Source organism: Petaurus breviceps, unplaced genomic scaffold (genome assembly GCF_028583685.1).
Source record: "Petaurus breviceps papuanus isolate PSGF00001 unplaced genomic scaffold, PetGlider_PUasm1.0 90879, whole genome shotgun sequence".
NCBI lineage: Eukaryota > Metazoa > Chordata > Mammalia > Diprotodontia > Petauridae > Petaurus > Petaurus breviceps.
Window position 1 is genome coordinate 5156886 of NW_027187368.1, and position 14584 is coordinate 5171469.

The window sequence follows — 14584 nt, forward strand, 5'->3', positions numbered from 1 at the left end:
TTACTACTACTGCTACTACCACCAGCAGCAGCAGCTAGCATTTTATAGCACTTACTATCTGCAAAGCATTATGCTAAGTGCTTTACCAATATTTAATTTAACTGTCAAAACAACCCTCAGTATGTGCTATTATTATCCTAATTTTTCAGATAAGAAACTGCTTCAAATAGAAACTGATTTGTCTAAGGTCACACAGCTTGAAAAAGTCTGAAGTTGGATTTTAAATTAGGTCTTTCTCATTCCAGGCCTAGTGCTCTATCCTCTATGCCACCTAATTGCCCCCATGGGAAGTGACTTGCACAAGATCATAAAGCAAGTTAGTAGTAGAGATAGATCTTGAACTTTTAGTCCAATACATCCCCAACTCCTCAATGTGCCTACTCTTTAGAGTCAAGCCAGAGATCTGGCTAACCCATTACTTAATTATACTAACCACATAAACTCAAGAGAGGTGTGCCCTCAGGTAAAGAAGATAAAGAGAAGTCCATAGGTCCTGGCCATCCCTCTTGTCTATTTTGCTGTTCTTAGAACATTTTCACCTCCTGGCTAAATAACCAAAAATAAAAAAATGAAACTTGTGAAGTCAGACTGACACATTGAACCAAATGAGGGTAAAGTGGAGTTGTCACCTGTCAAGATTTAGGAAAGGTAGGCTGTCCTCCAAGTTTGTTGTCTATGAATGGCAACAGATGAATAAGAAACTACCATCCAGGCATCTGACAACAGGTTTATGTTCTGTGACTGCCAGCAGACCTCCCCTGGGACCTAGCCTTTAATAAATCTGTGACAATGAGATGGCCAAATACTTTAGGGAAGCTATCTTAGTCTTAGTTTTCTCATCTATACAAGGGGTAAGACTAGATTATTACTAAGATTTCTACAATTTGTAACATAATTTCCAGTCTTTAATACTCTATCTTCTAAACTTCTGCCCAGCTTCTCAGGTCTTTTCAACCCTAAACTTCTATAATCTCTTAGAACATACATTCTCTAGTTTATATTAGAACATATTCAAAATATATACCAACTCTAACATTCTCTGATTCCATAAGAATCCAATATATGTCAGAGAAACTCTCAATACTTACTAAAACAAGGTGAAAACATAGATGAGCACAAATGGTACTAGTAAGAGAAACCTAGAGAATATTGTGGAAGATGACAAAGTTTGGAGGATCTGAAGGCCAAAGGGACACAATTGGTATTTCCCCCACTGTTGTCTGTGGAAGTCATGGAATGAAGATTTTTTAAAAAAACCTGTTTTGGATACCCTTTGACCCACCAATACTACTTCTAGGTCTGTATCCCAAAGAGATCATAAAAATAGGAAAAGGACCCACATGAACAAAAAAATTTATAGCAGCTCTTTTTGTGGTGGCCAAGAATTGAGAGGAAGTCGACCAATTGGGGAATGGCTGAACAAGTTATGATATATGAATGTAATGTAATGCTATTGTTCCATAAGAAATGATGAACAAGCAGACTTCAGAAAAACCTGGAAAGGTTTGCATGAACTGATGCTAAATGAAGTGAGCAAAACCAGGAGAACATTATACACAGTAACACCAACAGTATACAATGACTAGCTTTGATAGACTTAGCTCTTCTCAGCAACGTAAAGATCTAAGATAATTCTAAAAGACAGGTGATAAAAAATGCTATCCACATCTAGAAAAAACTGTGGAGTCTGAATGCAGATCAAAGCATACTATTCTCTCTCTCTCTCTCTCTCTCTCTCTCTCTCTCTCTCTCTCTCTCTTTCTCTCTCTGTCTCTCTCTCCTCACTCTTCTCTCTCCTCTCTCTCTGTCTCTCTCTGTCTCTGTCTCTGTCTCTCTCTCTCTCTGTCTCTGTCTCTCGTTTCTTCTTTCCTATATGAGACTGCACTCTATCTTGGGAAGTGGAGAGGGGAGGGAGGGGGAGAAAATTTAGAATTCAAAATCTTAAGAAAGTTAATGTTGAAAACTAAAAATTATTTAGTTAGAACATTAAAAAAACATGTTTTGGGAAGAGAACAACTGGCTAAGAAGATAGTATATGAGAAAGGGACTGGAATTTCTTGATCATGGCTGAAAATATAGGAATGATAGGCTACATACCTGGGATGTAGTACACCAACAAAGACTGATAGGAAAGCATTTTTTCCTTGGAGTCATTGAAATCAAATTGGTCTTTAAACTAAAAAATAATGTACAAGAGCTAAAACCTGCCTTGTATATCAACCAAGATAGACAGCAAAGAATAACTATATTGAGATACCTAGAAGTTTACAACAAATTACATCCAAGAAAAGAGCCTGCAATACATATTGTGACTTCAAATGTCTTTACGCAAGTGCCTATAGGTTAGATAATAGTAATTAGGTAGTGGTCCTGTGCAATCAGGTAAATGACCTCATAGATGTCACTGAAACTTGTTAGAATGAAATTCATTACTGGAAAATGCATTTCAATTGATCATATTTAAAAGAAACGGCAATGATAAAAAGGAGCTGTATAGAACTGTATATTTTGAAAGTCTACTTATGTGAGGGAATCCAGGAACCATGGTAGAGAGAATTTGGATAAAGAATAATTGAGAGAGAAACAGAAGATAATTTGTCATTAGAGTACACTACAAAATGCCCTCATGGAAACAGAGTTCAGGAAACAGATCACAAGTGAGGCAGAGAGAAATGTTATAATAGTGATGATGAAAAGCTTCAATTATCCAGTAATCTGCTGGCTATCTCTCTCTGACAAAAGTAGACTAGCAAATAACTTTTTGACTTAAAGATAATTTCATCCTTCAAAGGTGAAGGAACCAACAAGTTAAAATTTCATTCTGGGTCTAATTCTTACTAATAGGGATTTAGGATGGGAAATAATAGGATCCTTGGAGGGAAGTAATTGAGTATGTGGCTACATTGTAGGAATTGGTTTCAGATTCAGATTCAGAGTAAGCATAAATATGAACCCACAGACTGAAATTCTATAGAGGAAATCAGCCTATGAAGGATACGAAACTTAAGGACAAAGATTCTGAAGACACAAAGGGAAAGAATTACGATAAACAGAAAATAACAGATGTGTGATGAATCTGTGGATCCATGCTGGTCTTTAGACAATTGTTCTTCCTTCTCTTCCTCTTGCTCCTCCTTCTTCCCCTCTTTCTCTTCTTCCTTCTTTTCCTCTCCTCATTTTATCTCTTATAAGCATGGTATATTATACTTATATATAAAAATTATATATGTGAAATTCAGTCACAGTGAAGCTTTTATATATTATATATATATGATAAATACATGTGTGTTTAGTATACACACAAATGGAGCAGCTAGATGACTCTGTGGATAGAGTTTTGTCAGGGTTACTAACCTGGTAGATCATAGGAATGCTATCGATAGAAAACATCACCTATTATTCTTTTGGAAAATATGAATGGAAATGGCATAGATGAGAGTCTAATTCTATAGGTTTATTTAATGACTCAACTCAAAGAGAAGTGATTAATATTCAATGTTATTTCGAAAGCACATCTCTAGTGGATGTCCCAGGCCCTATGCTATTAACTTGGAATAAGATATAGATGATATGGTTATCAGGTTTTCAGATGATACTAGATGGAAGGATACTGAACACACTGGATGACAGAATGTGGATCCAGAAAAAGTCTTGATATGCTAAAACCTGGTTTCTGGTAACCTGGAGTTCATGAAATTGGGTTGTTTGTGTTTGTGTATTACACATATGTATGTGTATACAAATGTATGTATGTGAACAAGTATGTATATTTGCGTATGTATGTACATAACTGGACTTTAATATAATTGAATTTCTTTGTAATTCCTTGCATTTAAAAGCATTATTTGAGCAGAGGTCCATAGGCTTCACCAGGTTACCAAGGTAACACTCTCTAGACAGAAAAAGGGTTAACACTCTCTAGAGGATTGGTATGAATTTAAAAAGATAAAATTCAATAGTGATAAATGGAAAGTATGATGGTTGGGCTCAGAAAAATCAGCTTCACAAGTCCAAGATTGGGGAGACATAGTGAAAGAGATATTTTTGAGGGGGGAAGGCAAGGCAATTGGGGTTAAGTGACTTGCCCAAGGTCACACAGCTAGTAAGTGTGTCAAGTGTCCGATGCTGGATTTGAACTCAGGTCCTCCTGACTCCAGGACTGGTGCTCTATTCACTATGCCACCTAGCTTCCCCCCAAAGGACTTTAGTCTGAAAAAGATATACAGTTCTTCTTCAATCATGGTGTGAATTAGAAGTGTGATGAAGAAGCCCCCAAAAGTTGATATGAATGATTTTGTTCACTATTGAGAAGCATGCAGTAGTTTCTAGGAATATTGATAGATCTCTTATATCACCTTAATGGTCACCTTAGTGAGATCATACTTGGAGTTCTGTGTTTAGTTCAAGTAACAAAATTTAGAGAAGACATTCACATAACCCATTGTACATCCAGAAGGCAACCAGGATAATGAAGTCTTTAGGCCCATCAAGTATATGTTTGTGGTTTATCCTTTGTTCTAAAAGAGGACCATGACATCAGGGAGATGATGGCATGAGTTCCATTGAATTGGCTTTGGTTTAGGTAGGGCTGTGCAAAGTCACCAGCCTCACTTTCTCCTCCGAGGTCCATCACATATGGGATTCTGTAGGAATAATAGGGTCAGCTCAGCCTGGACCATAAAAGATTCAATGTATTAATGAAAGCTGCATTCAAATATTTGAAGGGACAAAAAACGGCAAAGCTATTAGACTTGTTCTATTGGGTCCCAAAGTGAAAAACTGGGAGTAACATGTAGACTTTTTAAATGGAGAAATTTGTATTTGATCAGTAAGTCTTTGTAATAAATAGAGTTGACCCAAAGTGGAACAAGATGCTTTGGGGGATAGTGCTTCCATGTTATTGGAGATCTTTAAGCAGAAATTCAATGAACACTTGTGATACATTGTAGAGGGGTTTTCTTTTCAGATAGTAGTTATATGAGATCTCCTTTGAAATCCCTTTCTCTAAAATTCTGTGATTTGATTTTGTAATTCATTGTGGTTTGAGATGCATACATTGTAGTTAATTATATTGAGGCAGTAGATGGTACAGTGGAGCACAGGACTTGAAGTTAGGAAGGCCCGAGTTCAAATCCTCACTTAGACTCTTTGCTGTGTAACCCTCAGCAAGTCACTTAACCTCTTTCAAGTTCATCTTTCAGTTCTTCATCTGTAAAATGGGGATAGTAGTGGAACCTACCTCACACGATTGTCATGAGGATATAATGAGAAAACAGGTAAAATGCTTTGCAAACCTTTAAGTGCTATATAAATGCTAGGTAGTGACTTATTAATGTCAGGCAATTGGCAAATGTCCTCCAATAAGCCAAAAGTCAGTCAGTTCTTTTGGTCAACATTTTAATTTTCAATTTAATGGCTTCTTATTGCCAAGTGGTCATTGGTACCTTCTTAATTATTTAATAAAATCATGTATCTATCTAACACTATACAGTTTTCAAAGCATGCCCACATTTGGTGTGGTCACATTATCAAGTAACATAAGACAAAGAATCTAGTTCCAATAATCACTAGATAGAAGATGCTGGACAAATCACTTCACCTCGTTTTACCCATGTATAAAGTAGGGATAATGATCTTTGTACAATTTATGTCTCAGAGGTGTTCTGAGGAAAACCCTTTACAAGCTATAATTGTTTTTAGAAATGGAAATTCATTATTAATGGTGTGTTGGTTTATCTATGTGTTTCTATCAGAGTCTTGCATGGAAATAAAGTCTTGTTTCCAGGACTACAACTTAAAATATAGGAATCATCATCTCCTGGACAGGGATGGAAAATACCTAACAAGAATTACTAAGAATGTATTTGGTGGGACTATTTTAAATCTACTCCAAATGGCTTTCAACAGAAACTGAAGGGGAGCGGGCAAAGAAACCTGCTTAAGCATATGCACCAATCGACAAAGCTCAAAGAATAGCTACAGCATTAGAAGAATAATACTTGAGGCACCGAGGAGTTCACTGCAGGCTCAAACCAAGTAAAGAGCCATTAATGAAATCTGGACTTTCAGATGTTTATACACAAATTCACAAAGAATGGTCAATGAATAAGGTGAATTGAAATCCTAATGAAAGGACGTGATCTAGCTTCTGAAAGTCGGGGGGACACCTAATGTGAACACTGGTATTACTGACACATGATGAGATGATGCCCGTGAGAGAAATATGATCCTAGAGTTCTTGTTGTTTGTCCTTAATTCTCAAAGAGGACCAATGACTTCACTAGGGTGATGTCTCTACTTTTGAGTGAATTGGATTTACGCGAGACAGAGCTGCACAAAGTCATCAGCCTCTCTCTCTTCTCCAGAGTCATCTGAGTCCACTGGCAAGACCAAAGTTAAGATGACTGGGAATGGCTCCTTCTAGTGTTATATAATTTATATAGAGTAGGTAGAGAGGGTGGATTAAAGAAGTGGGGCGGGAGGGGGGAGAAAAGGGAGGGAGAGAGGGGGGGAGAGAGATAGAGCCAGACAGAGAGAGAGAGAGAGAGAGAGAGAGAGAGAGAGAGAGAGAGAGAGAGAGAGAGAGAGAGAGAGATGGAAGATAGGTAACAGATGATGAATGCCAGTTTTTTTATTTTGTTTTTTCTGTATATGATCCATGAACTTCAAAAATCCAAATAAACTGAACTATTCCAATTATGCCCCGTTCTCTTCTATCATGAGTTTTACTACTAGCTTCACCACGTTCTCCACCAACTACCACTCACTGAACTCAGTCCAGGTGCCCAGCCACTGGGTCAGGGCTGGCTGGCAGCATCACCAGTGTCTATGTAGGTGCCAGCTGCTCTGGCTCCCAAATCTCTATGACCCACACCACCAGCTCTTGCAGGGGATGGCAGATCGGGAGCCTGATGGGGGGGGGGCTGGTAGGGATGGAGGGGATACAGGGAGAGGAGGAGACCATGCAGGACATTAATGACCACCTCACCTCCTATCTGGAGGACATGCAGAGCCTGGAGACTGAGAATCGCAAACGGGAAGGGAAAATCAGGGAGCATATGGACAAGAAGGGATCTTAGACCAGAGAGTGGGAACACTATTTCAAGAAGATTGAGGATCCACAAGTGCGGATCTCTACAAACTCAGTGGACAATGCCAGAATTGTCCTACAGATTGATAATGCCCGTCTGGCGGCTGATGACTTCACAGTCAAGTAGGAAGCAGAAATGGTCATGAGACAATCTGTAGAAAGTGACATTCAAGGCCTCTGGAAGGTTACTGATGACACCAACATGACCAGGTTGCAACCTAGCAGCAACCTGAAGGAGAGCTAGCTGCTCTTCATGAAGAAGAAACATGAGGAGAATGTGAAATATCTCCAAGCCCATCACAGGCTCTGGGCTGACTGTGGAGGTGGACTCTCCCAAATCTCAGGACTTGAGCAAGGTCATGGCTGATATCCTAGCTCAGTATGATTCTCCGACTCAGAAGAACAGAGATGAACTTAAACACTGGTCCCAGCAGATTGAGGAGAGCACTGTGGCGATCAGCACAAGATCTCAGGAGGTGGAAGCAGCCTGAAACACTGTCACTGAACTGAAACATAGGGTCCATTCCCTAAAGACTGACCTAGATTCCCTTCAAAATCTGAAAACCAGCTTGGAGGACAGCCTGGGGGAGGTGGAGACCCCCTATGCCATCCAGATGGAGCAGATCACACAGCCCTACTACACCTGGAGGCAGAGCCAACAGAGGGCCAGTGCCAGGCCCAGGAGTATGAGGGCCTGCTCAACATCAAGATCACACTGGAAGCAGAAATAAACACCTATCCAAACCTGGAGATGGGAAAGACTTTAATCTTGAGCGTGCCTTGGAGAGCAGCAGCAGTTCCTTACATAAGACCAGCACTTGGAGGATTGTAGATGACAAAGTGGTGGCAGAGACCAATGACACCAAAGTCCTGTAGTGTTAGGGCCATAAACTGAAGGCCTGGAATGAGACAGGAAGTCAATAAAGGTCTTTGGTCACTGAAAAAATCCAGATAAATGGAGGCTAGCAAGGGAAGATAAGAACAAAAAAGTTATTTTCACCACAATCTTAAGATTAGTCAATGTGTTCATTGTTAATAGAGTCTCTGTAGCAATCATAGGGTCATGGCAGTTTGGGGTTGGCTTTATTTCCAGCAAGCATGAATTGGTCAGGGTATGGATATAACAGCAAAGGCAGAAGCAAAGAAGGAGAGAAAATGGTAATTGAGTTGATGCACAAACCACGACTACCTCCCTTAACTTCTCCATAAATTTGGTGCATTTAGATTTCCCTGATGGCCCTTTCCTCCTTCTGATTTCTGCATTCCTAATTTTACATATCAGATCAAAGTACATATGACCTAGGGACCCATGAGATAGTAGTCTCCGATCTTCCATGATACTTGGAAATAGTATTGACCTCAGTGGAGAAGCTCTAAGACTAGCCCAGTACTTCATTGCTGGAGTGACTGGGGTTATCCCCAGAATGATTTGTCTCCTGTTTCCCTAGAAAATATCATGGATGAGTAGCAGATATCACCACCCACCCTCCTTCCCACATATGAGATAATATTTGTAAAACATTTAGCACAGTGACTTGGCACTTAGTAGGTGCTTATCTGTCTTCTCTTCCCTCTCCTCCATTACTTATTTCAGTGGTGGGAGATAGGAATTTCCCATTCAGCAGGTGACCTTCAATTTCTTTGCTCTCACAGAGCCTTGTAGCTTAGAAACTGAAGTATCATAGGACCATATTCCTACCTGAATAATTTTTTTTCCTACCTTAGAAAGTTAGAATTGGGTAGTGAGTGAAAGGTTAAGTCTGTGATACATCTCTAGTGAATTTGTATTTTACTATATTTCTTTTGACTTAATTAAGTCATTTGTTTAACCAACACTGCTGAAACTGTGTTTGACTCAAATAATAAGCAAGACCTAGAAGGAGTGTAAAAAACTGATTGGCAGAGGCTAAAGCATGAGTTATGTATCATAATTTACAGATATTTCTATGTAAAGAGGCTGGAAAGTGATAATAAGAAGCTGAATACAAGTTAATTTATAGCTGCTTGTCCCCTGGTTGTAACTACTAACAAGAACATGCTGCTATATGAGGAAAAGAGGAGAATTAAAGGAGGAAATGGCCACTGCTTAAAATGGAGGAGATGGCAAAAATTGGCACAAAGTGAATGTTTAAATAAATGCTTAAAATAATAATTAATATGTGCTTTAAAAAACAATGCAAAATAGGAAGGACTGTTTAACTTTCATTTAATTTCTGGGTGATCTTTGGACTGAAAAGATTTTCAACTCCTGGCAAAATTCTGGAATGTATTATTAACAGAATTGATAGTGAATATATAGGAAAAAAAGGAGTAAATACAAAGAGGAAGAGAATGTCATCAAGAACAGTTCATTTTGGAATGAAATTGAATGAATGAATGCCAAAGCTAATTATTAAGTGTTTACTGTGTACCAAACACTGTGCTAAGCCTTGAAGATATAAACAGAAAAGTAAGGTAGTACCTACTCTCAAGAAGCTCACGTTTTAATTGTGGGAGAAAACAATGTAGGAGGGTGCAGTTGTAGGGCAGATGGAAGGAACCTGGTCATCTTTATGATGCATAAGTAGATATAAAGGAACAAGTGTCCTTAGGATTCACTGGTAGGTCAGAGTAGGGGTCTGCTGTGAGGAGTTGCTGGGCAAATGGCAAAACTCTATAGACTAGCTGTTATAATAGCAGGAATGCTGGGTGGTGGAATGGATAGAGTGCTGGCTTGGAGTAGCAAAGACTCAATCTCAAATTCTGCCTTAGACTAGCTGTATGACCCTAGATAATATGCTTAATCACACTTGCCTCAGTTTCCTCAGCCGGAAAATAATCTGGAATGTCTCAGAAGGAGCCATTGAGTTCCCTTGTAGCTCTAAATTGATGATGCTATAATTCCACTGAAAATTGCAATCCCCAGTGGACCTAAAGGTACAGGGGAAAGGCAAATAGTAAAATCCCATGGTTCTCTATTTTACTGGAAGGATTATAGTTGGTCACTCCCTACTCACATATTTAATAAGAGGAAGAGTAGAACTGAAAAGACCTGGTCCATAATCATCAGCAAGACAGGAATGGTTCAAAAGTTGGGGTGAAGTGGAGACTCTGTGTTCTTTCCTATAGATATGGTGATAGAACATCAGCATCCAGCCATGAAGAGGAAAGGGGACTGGGTGGGAAGATTGGCAGGAGTACAGGTTGGGGAAGAGGGTGCTTTCCACTGTGTTTATTACTGTTAGGTTAGGTGAATGGGATGTGGGCCAGCAGGAGGAGGAGGAGGATAGCATCCTGTGGCACCTGCTTCCTGTTGGGCTTGCCAGATGGAATCTAAATTTATTTACATTTCTAAAGGCTTGTTATACTGGTAGATCAAAAGAATGATGTATATATCATCCTTAGATTTTAACAAAAAAATAGCTAATAGAGATTTGGCTCCTAACCTAAGTCAGGAGATATTAAAAGAACACCTAGGTGCCTTGATGAATTCAGGTCACCAGGACTGGATGAGCTACATGCTCGGTTATTGAAAGAAATAAGAGATTTGATTGCTGTGCCACAGTCAGTAATCTTTGAAAGATCTTGGGAAACAGGTGAATTACCTACAGGATAGGAAAATGGAGTCTGAAAACTCTAGTAAAGGAAGCTTGCCTCGCTTTCTGGCATCTAGAGATGGAAGCCTTAATCACAAAGAATCAGAATGGCTTCATCAAAAACAGGTAATTGCTGACTAACCTAATTTCCTTTTTTGACAGGGTTGCCATACTGCTAAAGTCAGGGGAATGTTGTAGAAATAGCTTACCTAGATTTAAGCAAAGACTGATAAAATTTCTCTTGCTACTGTTGTGGAAAAGTTAGAAATGTGTGTAACACAGAAGTACAGCAATTTTAATTCTAAAGTGACATAGCATCTTGACACAAGAGTAGTTGTTAATGGTTTGGTGTCAATTTAGAGAGAGGTCTCCAGAAGAGTGCCCCAGTGGTCTGTGCTCAGTCCCATGCCATATACTTTTTTTTTCAATGACGTGGTCAAAGGCAAAGATGATATAGTTAGCAAATTTGTTGGTGGCAAAAAAAAAGCTGGGGGGGGGTATTTTTATATTGAGGAGAGTCATAATCCAAAAATAACATGAGAGTTTATAATGGGAGAAGTGTGACACAATTCTTCTGAAAAAGGTCTTTTAAGTTTTAATTGATTGCAGTCTCAGTATACATTGACAGTGAAATAGTATGTCTGAGAAAGCTAATGAAATCAGAGGCTTCATGAAGAGACACAGTGCCTAGGACTGGGAAGGTGATTGTATTGTACTCTGTCCTGGTGATGTGACATCTGGAGTATTGTGTTGTGATCTGAGTGTCATGGTTAAAGAAGAATTGATAAGGTATATCGCATACAGAATAGGTGACCAGGGTGTTGAAGGGTCCTGAATGCCTGCCATATGAGAATCATTTGAAAGAATTACAGATTCTAATGCTGGATTGAAGGAATATAATAGCTATTTGAATATATGAAAGAGGGCTATTAAATGAAAGAGGGATTAACTTTTTTCTGCTTAGCCCCAGAGAGCAAAATTAGGAATAATTGGTAGGAGTTTTGTAGAGGCAAATTTTTGCTTGATAAAAAGGAAAACTTCCTAATAAATAGAACTATAACAAAAAGACCATGGACTGATTTAGTAGGTAATGTGTTTATTTCAGTCAAAGTCTTCAAGCAAAGGCTAGATGACCATTTACTTGGCTATGTTGTGCACAGAATTCTTTTTCAGGTGTAGTTTGGACTAGGTCTCTTAAAGTTCATTCCCTCTCTTACAGGCTTAGTGAAAAAAGATGAAATTCATATTCATCTAGTCACAACTTCTTATCTTGATGTGTCATGAGGTTGTCAAAATAACATTTTGTCACTGTCCATTGGAGTAATATTATAAACATTGACATCTGCTGATTTTCTCTGTGTTTGAAAGGAAAAGAAAACAAATCTCATCTTTATGCTTCAATTCCCAAAGGGAAAGAATCATGAAGTCTTGGAGCTGGACTATACCCTCCCACTCAGTCAAGACATCTCTCTTACAAGATTCCCAAAAAATTATTCTTAGAATTTAAAAACAGAAGTGACCTAAGAGATCATGTAGTCTTACTTCCTTATTTCATAGAAGAGGAACTGAGGAGGTGGCTAGATGGCACAGTGAATAGAGCACCGGCCCTAGAGTCAGGAGGGCCTGAGTTCAAATGTGGCCTCAGACACTTAACACAAAAACTAGCTGTGTGGCCTTGGGCAAGTCACTTAACCTCAATCCCCCCCCCAAAAAAAAAGCAAAACAAAAAAAACCCAAAAAATAAAAGGAACTGAGACCCATAGAGTTTATGAAACTTGTCCTAAGTCACATAGGTAGAATGGGAGTATGTTGCAACAGAAAGAATGCTGAACTTGAAGTAAAAGAATCTGAGCAGCCTGGATCAGCCTCACATTTTATTTGTGTGTCCTTGGACAAATCACTTGACCTCTCTGAGCTTCAATGGCTTCAACTGTAAAGGAAGGAATTTTAGTAGATGAACTCTAATGTTCCTTCTGGGCAGCAAAGGTGGCACAGTGGATAGAGTGCTGGGCCTTGAGTCAGGAAGACCTGAGTTAAAAATCTGACCTCAGATACTTACTAGCTGTGTGACCCTGAGCAAGTCACTTAACCCTGTTTGCCTCAGTTCCTCATCTGTAAGATGAGCTGAAGAAGGAAATGGCAAACCACGCCAGTATCTGACAAGAAAACACTAAATGGGATCACAGCGAGTCAGATATGACTGAAATGACTCAACAACAAGAACAAAAATGTCCTTTCCAGTTCTAGATCTATGATCCTAGGTAGGAGAACCTGAATTTTATTGCTGGTCTTCTGCCTTTAATTCAGCATTCCTTCTTCTAGAATTTATTCAGTGCCTCAGGAATGGGCTCCTCTGTTCAGTGAGGAGCTTGGACTAAGCCATAGCTAACTTCCTAAGCTTAAGCTTTCCTAAGCTTCCACTTTTTCTCACCTTCAACCTCTTCTTTCATCAACCCATCTTTCTTTAACCTTCCTCCTCCAACCTACCTCACCTTAGCAGCTACTCTCCCCCAGAACTGCCCTTGTTATCCCTCTAGGAAGACGTGCAAAGAAGTCGTTCTAACTGAGATGTTAGAGGCTTAAGGAATGAGGCACTTCTTCCATCCCCTGTTTTTTGAAAGAATTGCCTTATAAAAGGCTCCTGAAAGGACAGGGCCAAAGTATTTATGCCAAAGTACTGAATGGTCAGTGGTAGAATATCAGGCATTAGCTAGTAAACTCTCTTGGGTCATAGGCCTCACTATCCCTCTCCCTGCAAGCCCTAGTACATGCATGTCTACCTTCAAATAAGCCTGTCCCTGTTCCTGTGCATCCATAGTGGGACTTCCCCGAGGCCCCAGGTCTATTTACCTCACAGTTTGTTGATCCTGAAATGGCCAGTGGAAACCCTCCACAGTCTTAGTTTGATAAGAATCCAATCACGGAAGGTGATTGAACTTCTCCTATGTGCTTTCCTCTTGCGTTTATACTTTTCAACTAGCTTGAATTGTTTAATCTTCAGTTAATTCAGAGACATACAAGCCAGACTCCTGATATATCAGGAGATCAAGATAAACGGCTGGAGTGTTTTTATGAGTAAAATCTCTCCAGATTTCAGTACATAAATCATTTGTTGTGAAATCGCTCATTGTCTTTAGGCTACGTTGTGGTGAAAAATTCAATCTATTTATGAACCAAAAGTCAGGGGATTAGGAACAGTTTGAAGGAAAAAGACTACAATAAAAAATATGATTTATCTCTTAATACTCTCCTAACACGATTTTTTTCTACTTTTCCTTTACTTACTTTCCAGTGTGGACTGTGAATTCAATTTCATACTCTGTCCACAGAGCCTGATGGAAGAGAAACAACAGCCACAACAACAAAACCCGTCCTTGGGGGCTGAACAGGGGCTGGGTTTTGGATTCCTATCGGCTCAGCAACGTGTTTTGTCCTTATTCCTTCCCCTGCGTATGCAATGTTGAAGGCCATCGTGGGTGAGGGAAGCAACATCTGCTCAGAGAGCACAGACTCATGGGCATACACACATTCCCTGAGTCTTTCCATGAGAAATCTAGGATTCCCACAGGCTGAAGATGAGCATTCTGTTTGTCATCTAAGGACCTGGGATTCTAATCACAGCTCTGTTTCATCTTACCTGGCTAACTCTGTGCAAGTTCCTGCTATTTGCCACTTGTGTGAATTTACATCTCTGGGACTCAGCCAGCAAATAAGAATTTAAGTGCCTGGCACTGTGTTAAGTGCTTTATAAATATTGCATTTGGGGGCAGCCAGGTAGCACAGCAAGTAAGAGCACCGTTCCAGTGTTGGGATGACCTAGGGATCGAATCCGGGCTCAGACACTTAGCACCCACCCAGAAACACCTGGCTGTGTAACCTTGGGCAAGTTACTTAACCCCAATTGCTTAGGGGCGGCCAG

The 14584-nt window shown here is 39.6% G+C and overlaps 1 pseudogene; it reads left to right on the forward strand.

Annotated features, from left to right (window-relative positions):
• The first annotated feature begins 6718 nt into the window (after positions 1 to 6718).
• Positions 6719 to 7966, forward strand: LOC138150491 (keratin, type I cytoskeletal 18 pseudogene; annotated as a pseudogene).
• Positions 7967 to 14584: the final 6618 nt, after the last annotated feature.